This window comes from Physella acuta, unplaced genomic scaffold (genome assembly GCF_028476545.2).
Source record: "Physella acuta isolate Inbredline_101_S28 unplaced genomic scaffold, ASM2847654v3 ptg000791l, whole genome shotgun sequence".
NCBI lineage: Eukaryota > Metazoa > Mollusca > Gastropoda > Physidae > Physella > Physella acuta.
Genome location: NW_026732309.1, coordinates 185,001 through 197,083, shown reverse-complemented (window position 1 = coordinate 197,083; position 12,083 = coordinate 185,001). Strand labels below are relative to the sequence as shown.

Below are 12,083 nucleotides of genomic sequence, written 5' to 3'. Positions count from 1 at the left end.
GTGGTGGGTCATTATGGTTGAGGTGGTGGGTCATTATGGTTGAGGTGGTGGGTCTTTATGGTTGAGGTGGTGGGTCTTTATGGTTGAGGTGGTGGGTCATTATGGTTGAGGTGGTGGGTCTTTATGGTTGAGGTGGTGGGTCATTATGGTTGAGGTGGTGGGTCATTATGGTTGAGGTGGTGGGTCATTATGGTTGAGGTGGTGGGGTGGGTCTTTATGGTTGAGGTGGTGGGTCATTATGGTTGAGGTGGTGGGTCATTATGGTTGAGGTGGTGGGTCATTATGGTTGAGGTGGTGGGTCTTTATGGTTGAGGTGGTGGGTCTTTATGGTTGAGGTGGTGGGTCTTTATGGTTGAGGTGGTGGGTCATTATGGTTGAGGTGGTGGGTCTTTATGGTTGAGGTGGTGGGTCTTTATGGTTGAGGTGGTGGGTCATTATGGTTGAGGTGGTGGGTCATTATGGTTGAGGTGGTGGGTCTTTATGGTTGAGGTGGTGGGTCTTTATGGTTGAGGTGGTGGGTCTTTATGGTTGAGGTGGTGGGTCATTATGGTTGAGGTGGTGGGTCTTTATGGTTGAGGTGTTGGGTCATTATGGTTGAGGTGGTGGGTCATTATGGTTGAGGTGGTGGGTCATTATGGTTGAGGTGGTGGGGTGGGTCTTTATGGTTGAGGTGGTGGGTCATTATGGTTGAGGTGGTGGGTCATTATGGTTGAGGTGGTGGGTCATTATGGTTGAGGTGGTGGGTCATTATGGTTGAGGTGGTGGGTCATTATGGTTGAGGTGGTGGGGTGGGTCTTTATGGTTGAGGTGGTGGGTCATTATGGTTGAGGTGGTGGGGTGGGTCTTTATGGTTGAGGTGGTGGGTCATTATGGTTGAGGTGGTGGGTCATTATGGTTGAGGTGGTGGGTCATTATGGTTGAGGTGGTGGGTCATTATGGTTGAGGTGGTGGGTCATTATGGTTGAGGTGGTGGGGTGGGTCTTTATGGTTGAGGTGGTGGGTCATTATGGTTGAGGTGGTGGGTCATTATGGTTGAGGTGGTGGGTCTTTATGGTTGAGGTGGTGGGTCTTTATGGTTGAGGTGGTGGGTCATTATGGTTGAGGTGGTGGGTCTTTATGGTTGAGGTGTTGGGTCATTATGGTTGAGGTGGTGGGTCATTATGGTTGAGGTGGTGGGTCATTATGGTTGAGGTGGTGGGGTGGGTCTTTATGGTTGAGGTGGTGGGTCATTATGGTTGAGGTGGTGGGTCATTATGGTTGAGGTGGTGGGTCTTTATGGTTGAGGTGGTGGGTCTTTATGGTTGAGGTGGTGGGTCATTATGGTTGAGGTGGTGGGTCTTTATGGTTGAGGTGTTGGGTCTTTATGGTTGAGGTGGTGGGTCATTATGGTTGAGGTGGTGGGTCATTGTGGTTGAGGTGGTGGGTCATTGTGGTTGAGGTGTTGGGTCATTATGGTTGAGGTGGTGGGTCATTATGGTTGAGGTGGTGGGTCATTGTGGTTGAGGTGGTGGGTCATTGTGGTTGAGGTGTTGGGTCATTATGGTTGAGGTGGTGGGTCATTATGGTTGAGGTGGTGGGTCATTGTGGTTGAGGTGGTGGGTCATTGTGGTTGAGGTGGTGGGTCATTGTGGGAAGGGGTGATGGGTGACATATGGGTGGGGGTGATGGGTAATTATTGTTGTGGTCATGAGTCATTAATGGTTAAAGTAATGGGTCACAAATTAATGTCTTGTAGGAGAGAGACACCTCAGCAGATTTTTTACCTTCAATTAATTAAGTCGTGAACAAACTGCCCAAAACCTAGTGTAAATTGTTCATTATTTTATTCCAAGCAGATTTACACTAGCTTAACGCGTATTTTATTCCAAGCAGATTTACAGTAGCTTAACGCGCGATCCTGGATTTAAAAAAAAATTAAATTCAATTTAACCAGGTTTCCAAGACGGACTCCGAAGAATTATTTTTTTACCTTTTAAACCAATTATTTTTTTTCCGTCAATTTATTTTTAAAGTTCAATGCGTCACGTTCACTTTTTTCTTCATATCAGACTTGCTTTAATTGGAAAATTTCCGAGTGTTTAGCGCGTTTAAATCGGGCGTCTGTTTGAATTGACGTCATACTATTTTTTTCCTAGAAATTAACTACCACCCCCTCCCACGACATCCACCCTCCCCAACCCTTTGCTCCGGTCTCCCTTTCTCAAATACTTCACACAATGTGGTTTATCATTTTCAACAAAAATGTTAAGTTCCCTTTTCGAACTTCACGGGTCCCTTGAGTAATTGAAGTAGAGTTCACCTGTTTCAGTAATCTCGGCGTTTGAAGGGATATTGTGGTCAGCACTATGTCGAGCCCCCTTTACTTTCCCAAACGTTAGTCAGGTACCCATTAGAGCTGAGTGGACTCAGGGACAACATTCAGTCCTGAGTCCGGCAGCCGAACATGTAACGGTAACCGTTGACTACTGCCACATTTAGCAGTACACTATTATAGTTTGTCACATTATGTGGTATAACCCTGTCGTATGTCACACTATGTGGTATCTCCCTGTCATATGTCACACTATGTGGTATAACCGTGTCATATGTCACACTATGTGGTATCTCCGTCATATGTTACACTATGTGGTATAGCCCTGTCATATGTCACACTATGTGGTATAGCCCTGTCATATGTCACACTATGTGGTATAGCCCTGTCATATGTCACACTATGTGGCAAAGCCCTGTCATATGTCACACTATGTGGTATAACCCTGTCATATGTCACACTATGTGGTATAGCCCTGTCATATGTCACACTATGTGGTATAACCCTGTCATATGTCACACTATGTGGTATAACCCTGTCATATGTCACACTATGTGGTATAGCCCTGTCATATGTCACACTATGTGGTATCTCCCTGTCATATGTCACACTATGTGGTATAACCCTGTCATATGTCACACTATGTGGTATAGCCCTGTCATATGTTACACTATGTGGTATAGCCCTGTCATATGTCACACTATGTGGTATAGCCCTGTCATATGTCACACTATGTGGTATCTACCTGTCATATGTCACACTATGTGGTATCTACCTGTCATATGTCACACTATGTGGTATCCCCAAGTCATATGTCACACTATGCGGCTATTACCCCATCCCCTGCTTTCGTGATCTCCGTGACTTGGTAGAAAGACATGAACATGTCACAACGTGACAATGTGAAGCAATTGAGAGGGGGGGGGGGTCATCTAGCTTACTTTGACAGTCACATGATGGGGTGGGGGTTTTGTAGAGCTTATTTGAACAGTTACTTGGAGTGGGGGCGGGGGGTATTGTCTTATACATATATATTGTCTTGTACATATTTGCTATCTTACGTCTTGAAGGTCAAGAATTTTTTAAATAGAATTTTTAATATTTACATTTATTTAGATATATTTTTTTCATATTTTAACACTTTTTTTGTGCACGTGAATTAATTTGGCTTGGAATTATTTTTGTTTGAACAAACAAATCAATAATTTTAATTTCATGTTTATCTCCGTGTATTTTTTTTTAAATCCTAAGGCCGAGTTCAGACGGTGAAGTCTAAGATGAACATGTACGTGGTTTGTTAGCACTTGATGTATGGCTGACCTTTATGGTGGACGTCTTTTATGACGTCAATGTCAACGTCTTGGGGACGTCAATGAGGACGTCTTTCATGACGTCAGTGGGAACGTCATTCATGACGTCAGTGTGAACGTCTTGGGGACGTCAATGAGGACGTCAGTGGGGACGTAATTTCATGACGTCAGTGGGGACGTTGTGATGGACGTCATTATTGACGTAAAGGCAATCAGTAGGACGTCATTATGACATCATTTACCAAATATTTTAATTAAATGACCTAATCAAACTTTTACCGTTATAGCTAATTCAACCTGACTTTTTTGGGCTTCATTCATATAACACCAGGTCATATATCGTCATGTCGTTTAACACCAAATTAAGACCACAAAATCTTATAATAAGTCAAATAACATCAAGAAAAATAACACCAAGTAATATAACACCAAGTCATATAAAACCAAGTCATATAAAACAAAGTCATATAAAACAAAATCATATAAAACAAAGTCATATAAAACAAAGTAATATAAAACAAAGTCATATAAAACAAAGTCATGTAAAACAAAGTCATATAAAACAAAGTCATGAGATGTTTTGGCCACCTCTCGATCACACAGAGAGGAAGACGTGAATAATTCATCATGTAACAAGTTCCGACGCAACTTTTTAATTAGCTGACCGTACGGAGTGTGTTATTTACATCAATATTTACACGGCGCTAATTCCGGGATTGTTTTATTAGGGGGGGGGGGGGTGATAAGGCATTGGGCGTGGTTATAGCTGGCGTTATGTGTTATAACTGGTGTTATCTGGTTATATTTGGCGTGGTATGGTTATGGCTGACGGGCTGTGGTTATAGCTGGCGGGCTGTGGTTATAGCCGGCGGGCTGTGGTTATAGCTAGCGTGGTGTGGCATTCAGTACCATCGGTATTCCCCAACTACTTCTAAAAGCACAAGAAGTATACGTGTCCTTGTGTTTTTCCTTAGTGCATTGCAAAATCCGCTTTTTACATAATGCCATTTCAAAAACGAATTTCTTATTTAATCAATTTTTTTTTCTTTTTAATTATGTAAATTATTTTTATTATTCTTAAAAATTATTCATATCTATTTAATGGCGGCTAGGAACTGGCTGACCCAAGCATCATTAAATATATACCGAGGTCATAAAAACAGATGTACTCTACTTCATCTGCTCTATGTACCACCCTATCTAAACGGGACTTTATTGTAGCAATTAAGCCTTAAACATTATCTTAATCCCCATCCCCTCAACCCCCAAACATAAACCCAAACCACAGCCACAACTAACACCATAACCCTAGCACATCTCCCTTTGCAACACTACCTCAACATCTGCCATTTTTTACTGCGTTTTCCGGGCACGTCCTTATGCCTTCTGAAGATGGGAAGCTCTAAAAATAGAACAACCGGACCGCCTTTAATATCGGGTGCTGATGAAGACGGAATGGCGCTACTTTTTGATGGCCCGTCTGATAGATCATCCTGTATGAAAGGCTCATCGTAGCTGGAGAGATCCACTTACAGATCAATGGGGGAATTAGGTCACATCCTACCTCCCCCCTTTTCGAGGGAAATGAGATCTCCCATTTTGTTTTCACGATAACAAGATAATTGAGACACTCTTTAAAATGGAATAGTTTTATCAAGAGAGCGGGGATGTCAGTGTGGGGAATGTTTTTGATGTTGTGTGAATACGTGCAGTTATATCTCGGCGGATCGGTGTAGCTGTCAAGATGGATTCTATAGCTGGTACTGTCAAAATGGCTTCTATAGCTGGTAAACATGGCTTCTATAGCTGGTACTGTCAAGATGGCTTCTATATAGCTGGTACTGTCAAGATGGCTTCTATAGCTGGTACTGTCAAGATGGCTTCTATAGCTGGTACTGTCATGATGGCTTCTATAGCTGGTACTGTCAAGATGGCTTCTATAGCTGGTACTGTCAAGATGGCTTCTATAGCTGGTAAAGATGGCTTCTATAGCTGGTAAAGGTGGCTTCTATAGCTGGTACTGTCAAGATGGCTTCTATAGCTGGCACGGTCAAGATGGCTTCTATAGCTTGTACTGTCAAGATGGCTTCTATAGCTGGTAAAGATGGCGTCTATAGCTGGTAAAGATGGCTTCTATAGCTGGTAAAGGTGGCTTCTATAGCTGGCACGGTCAAGATGGCTTCTATAGCTGGTACTGTCAAGATGGCTTCTATAGCTGGTACTGTCAAGATGGCTTCTATAGCTAGTACTGTTAAGGTGGCTTTTATTGCTTTTACTGTCAACTTAGGGCGAACATTATCGAGTACAGTTATAGCATTTATCTGTATGATGTAATTGCTTGGTACATTGGCCAGCTGTTCAGCTGTTTCCGTAGCCTCGACTAAAGAACTGATAATGTGGTCAAACGCACTTGCTCCCCGTAACGTGAGTCAGGTATTACATAGAGCTGAGTTGACTCAGGGCGACTTACAGATTTGAGACCGAGAACTAAATTTTCGGGTTATCTGTCGAGCGTCCTACTACCCGACCACACAGTTCCCTATTCATCTGTATGATCTCTTATAGTAACAGTCAGGGCCGGGTACTTAATGTCATCAAATAAAGGTCCCCCACATAAACGACATTCAGCATGAAGTAGTCATATTACGTAATATAGCACTGAGTACTCCTATAAATGTCAGCCATCATGAAGTACTTATATAAATGACAACAAGTATTGAGCACTCGCATCAATAGCATCACGCACAATGCACTATTCTAAAAACATATACAGTACTAAGTACTCTTTATGTAAATATCAACCAGTGCAAAATATAAATAATATCCACAACATAAAGTACCATGTGTGGCGTTGAATCTAAATTAAAACGTTAGCAATCTTCCAAAATCTAATTTAAACTTTTTAAAACCCATAAGCTGAATGACCTTAACTCAACCCCCGCAACTGATAATAAGAAAAAATGTTTGGTTAAAAAGTAGGAATCAAATTATCAATGCTATTTTTCCTCCTCCCAAACTCATTATCTGCATGATTTATTTTGATTTATAGCATTGATAGTTCAAATCTTTATTTAAATTATCAGAGTTTTTAAAGCTGGAAGAAATTAATTAAAACTTGTTTTTCATCAGTGACCTTTACAATTTACTGTAAAAATTCCTAGTTGGTGTTTTTTAATTAGCTACCGTCATTGTTTCTTAACACTGTACTCGTGTGTACCGTACCGATCTTTACATAAACAAATGTGGCTTTTTAAAATAAATAAATGTGGCTTTTTAAAATAAATAAATGTGGCTTTTTAAAATAAATAAATGTGGCTTTTTAAAATAAATAAATGCGGCTTTTTAAAATAAATAAATGTGGCTTTTTTAACAAAAACTGCGGCTTTATAAAATAAATAAATGTGACTTTTTAAAATAAATAAATGCGTTTTTTTTAAAAATATATAAATGCGACTTTTTAAAATATATAAATGCGACTCTTGAATTGAGACTGAGAAATGTATAAATAAAAGAGCTTTTAAAATTGTAAATGTAGTTGCCACTATGCCAACAAATAAAACATTTTTCGCGCTTTTAAAAAATAAATGATTTTAAAAAATTGTTCCAGACAGCTTTGTTTTCGCGAACATTGGTAGCAAAGTTCCAGCTTCATTGTTCTCGAGTTTTTGGCGTCTGTTGTTTCATTATAATACCACTCGATACCATATTATCGATACTTCGGTATCGGTGTCGAGGTATCAATGCCTGTGTATCGTGACCATTCTACTGCTACCAGCGAATCGATGCAATGGTAGAGATGTCAGGGTATCGTTATCATCGTATCACTACCAAAGTATCGATGCTCCGGTATATCATCGTATCACTACCAAAGTATCGATGCTCCGGTATAAATGCCACGATCCCGAAGTCACGCAATCAATGCTACTGTCCCTATACCATCGTATACATCCGAACACATGATTTACATATAGCGGTTGTTGATATAGACAAATACTAGCACTATGTTTGAGCAACCACCTCCCTAACCCAACCCAACCCTGGCGAGGCTGTGTGGTAGAGCGGTAGAGCGAATGATGTGTAACCCAACAGTGTCAGGTCACATCCACCCTAGCCATGGATTGGTGTCTTTGTCACGCAGTCAGTTTAAATGCCCTGACCCAGCAATCACATAAACTCTACTTCATCTCACCTATATACAATCCGGTCCTTGTACCTGGTTTCGCTTGTTGTACTTTCAGGACACGTCGAGGTAAGAAGGATAAATCCAGTCCATCACGCCAATGGTGGGGTGGGAGGATGGGAGGGGGATGGGTGTTACGGGAAAGCCCAACTCATCACGCCAGTGGTTGTGTGGTGGGGGGGGGGTGTTGAGGGGGAGACCCAACTCATCACGCCAGTGGTTGTGTGGTGGGGGGGATGGGTGGAAACATGCGGGTGGGAAAACTCGATCTATCACGCATGTGGGGGGATGGGGGGGGGGGGGGGGGAACCCATCCATCACGCCATTGGTGGTGGTCGGGGGGGGGGCGGTTGGGTGGAAAAACCCGACCCATAAGACTAGACATGCCACTACCAGTTTACCTTGTACATTTACTAATGAGCGCACTAATTAATTGACGGAGTAACTCACACCGCATGTTCGCAGTTAAATCAAATGTTTCTAAACGTGTGAGACATGTGAATGAGATGTTTTGACCTCAAAACATTTTCATTAATTATACAATGCTAATTAAGAGATAACTTTAAACATTAAAACAGTAATTTTTAAAAATAATTTCCAAAAACCTTTTTTTTTTAAATTTGAACACTGAAAAAGTTAATTTGATTCTGACACTCGACTGAACCCGGTCACACCCATGAACCCCGCCCCTGAACCCTGTCCCACGCAGAAGACTAGCAACTCCAGCAAAGTTGACTGAGCCCCTGATCTCTGTGGGCGCCGGGCAAATGCCTTGGGTGATATCGATCTGTTTGGCAATGTTCGTCTGGGTGGGGGTCAGGGGGTGTGGGAGGGGGGGGGGGGGAGTCGTCTCCCCGACATTTGCACGCAATCAGCATGTGTCTTTTTACAGTAATCTCCCCTTTTCTGCGCTTAAGCTTGCTAACATTAGCTGTCTGATGTTCTTACAAAGTTTTCTCCCAGAAATTATCACCAAGATGTCGTAATATTTAGATCACAGAAATGGTAATACGGATGTTGTAGCATTTAGATCACATAAATGGTAAGGATGTTGTAGCATTTAGATCACAGAAATTGTAAGGATGGTGTAGCATTTAGATCACATAAATGGTAAGGATGTTGTAGCATTTAGATCACATAAATGGTAAGGATGTTGTACCATTTAGATCACATAAATGGTAAGATGTTGTAGCATTTAGATAACATAAATGGTAAGGATGTTGTAGCATTTAGATCACATAAATGGTAAGGATGTTGTAGCATTTAGATAACATAAATGGTAAGGATGTTGTAGCATTTAGATAACATAAATGGTAAGGATGTTGTAGCATTTAGATAACATAAATGGTAAGGATGTTGTAGCATTTAGATCACATAAATGGTAAGGATGTTGTAGCATTTAGGTCACATAAATGGTAAGGATGTTGTAGCATTTAGATCACATAAATGGTAAGGATGTTGTAGCATTTAGGTCACATAAATGGTAAGGATGTTGTAGCATTTAGATAACATAAATGGTAAAGATGTTGTAGCATTTAGATCACATAAATGGTAAGGATGTTGTAGCATTTAGGTCACATAAATGGTAAGGATGTTGTAGCATTTAGATAACATAAATGGTAAGGATGTTGTAGCATTTAGATCACATAAATGGTAAGGATGTTGTACCATTTAGATCACAGAAATGGTAAAGAAGTTGTAACATTTATATACCTAAAGCTGATGATGATGCTGAGATTATCTGAACAAAACAAAATGTTACTTACTGTCTCTGAACAAAATTAATTACGTCGTGTTTCAGGTGGTAAAATCTCTAGAATGCTCAGGACTTAGAAAAACTTTTTTTTAAAAGTAAAAAATGTAACTCAATTTATTTTTTTTAAAGAAAACTAATTCTAAAGAAATTAGTAGGTGTTAGATATAAACCCACTAAATATTCAAGATCTCAACGAAGAAAATACACTAAATTGACCTACTATTTTTTGCGTGTGTTCTAAAATTAGAATGTCGAGGACCAAAATGTATGAAAAGTGAAACATCAATGTGAACAAACCTGTGGGTGGGGGGTGGGGGGGGGGGGTGAGGGTGGAAGAGAACTGTGAAAAGTGAAACATCAATGGCCTAATTTCGCGACAGTTTTCTCGAGACGAGCTAAGAAGGCTAAGAGCCACGACAGCAGGCGGCTGAGTAGGTCAGAGACCGGTGTAGTGGCGGTAATAACGACCCGTGACATTTCATCCTAGGGCTTTTCTTATTAGCATATCATTTTCAGCTTGCGTTTTCTTTAACGGCGGGGTTGTCGTGTTGTGTTAGGTAACCGAAAGGGAGGACTGATTGGGGGGGGGGGGGGCAGATTGAAAGGCTATAATTAGAATCAGTAGAGGGGATTTGGTCGAAAGAGATGGTAGGGGACTAGTGTAGAGGACGTCTGAAAAAAACGGACAAAAGTCGGAGTGAGTGCTAGGTAGTGGGTGGGGGGGGGGGGTATGTGCGTGGAGGGGGGGGTGTAGGGTCTAAATATGTTGATCATTTATTTGTATTATAGAAGTTCTTTAACAGTTCTCTGTCAGGGAATAATTTACGAGTAAGAGTCTAGGTTATGCTGATGTCAAGAAACATATGAACTCTACATCATCTGCCCAAAGGATGGCTAGATCTAAATAAGAATTTTACTTACTACTTAAGAGTTGGGGTCGGGGGAAATGTAATGGCAACTGTGACCTGACATCCATCAAAGCAAAAGTGCCAGATTTTAGAATCGTCAAGGTATCAGCCATTTTGGTCTCTGTGTCCAGATTGGTATTTAATAGGTCCAGTTGGGTTTACATTTATACTTTTACATTAAATAGTTTTAAATTTTATGATTTTAAAAAGTGTGTATTTCTTAAAATTATAAAGTGCAGTTTTTCTTTTATAAATATATAAGAAATTAAAAACTAAATTCGGAGTTTTGTACTAAGATTTTAAATTAGCGGATGTCTGAGCCTTTGTTGTTGATGTTGTTGTTGATGTTGTTGTTGATGTTGATGTTGTTGTTGATGTTGATGTTGTTGTTGATGTTGTTGTTGATGTTGTTGTTGATGTTGATGTTGTTGTTGATGTTGTTGGTGATGTTGTTGTTGTTGTTGATGTAGTTGTTGATGTTGTTTTTGTTTTTGTTGATGTTTACTATAAATAGACACCATAAAAGCGATATTGGTTGAACCCGGTTTTAAAGGGTTAGTTATGCAAATGATATGTGATTGGCTGTCTGGAGTCCGGTTTTTAGAGGGTTAATTATGCACACGGTATGTGATTGGCTGTCTAGAGCAATGCCCCAGTGGTGAACACAAAACGTTAGCAATAAATTATGGAAGATGTTCCTTCAGTCATTCAAACAGATTGGGGGGACTGTTGTTTTATGCATTCATCGTTCACTCAGTCGAATAATTCTCCAATCGAACAATCCCATACTTAAAATTGTTCCTTCAATCACATAATTCAATATTTAGAATTGTTCCTTCAATCACACAATCCCATATTTAAAATTGCTCCTTCAATCACACAATTCAATATTTAAAATTGGTCCTTTAATCATACAATCCGATATTTAAGTGTCCCTTCAATCACACAATCCAATATTTAAAATAGTCCTTCAATCACACAATCGAATATTTAAAATTGTTCCTTCAATCACACAATCCAATATTTAAAATTGTTCCTTCAATCACACAATCCAATATTTAAAATTGGTCCTTCAATCACACAATCGAATATTTAAAATTGTTCCTTCAATCACACAATCCAATATTTAAAATTGTTCCTTCAATCACACAATCCAATATTTAATTGTTACTTCAATCACACAATCCAATATTTAAAATTGTTCCTTCAATCACACAATCCAATATTTAATTGTTACTTCAATCACACAATCCAATATTTAATTGTTACTTCAATCACACAATCCAGTATTTTAAGTGTTCCTTCAATCACACAATCCAGTATTTTAAGTGTTCCTTCAATCACACAATCCAATATTTAATTGTTCCTTCAATCACACAATCCAATATTTAATTGTTCCTTCAATCACACAATCCAATATTTAATTGTTCCTTCAATCACACAATCCAATATTTAAAATTGTTCCTTCAATCACACAATCCAATATTTAAAATTGTTCCTTCAATCACACAATCCAATATTTAAAATTGGTCCTTCAATCACACAATCCAATATTTAATTGTTACTTCAATCACACAATCCAGTATTTTAAGTGTTCCTTCAATCACACAATCCAGTA

General features: G+C 39.8%; 1 protein-coding gene across 1 annotated transcript in view; it reads left to right on the top strand.

Annotated features, from left to right (window-relative positions):
• LOC131950944 (uncharacterized) overlaps window positions 1-12,083 on the top strand; it is a 145,561-nt gene that overhangs the window by 21,946 nt on the left and 111,532 nt on the right. The gene's annotated exons all lie outside the window — the stretch shown is intronic.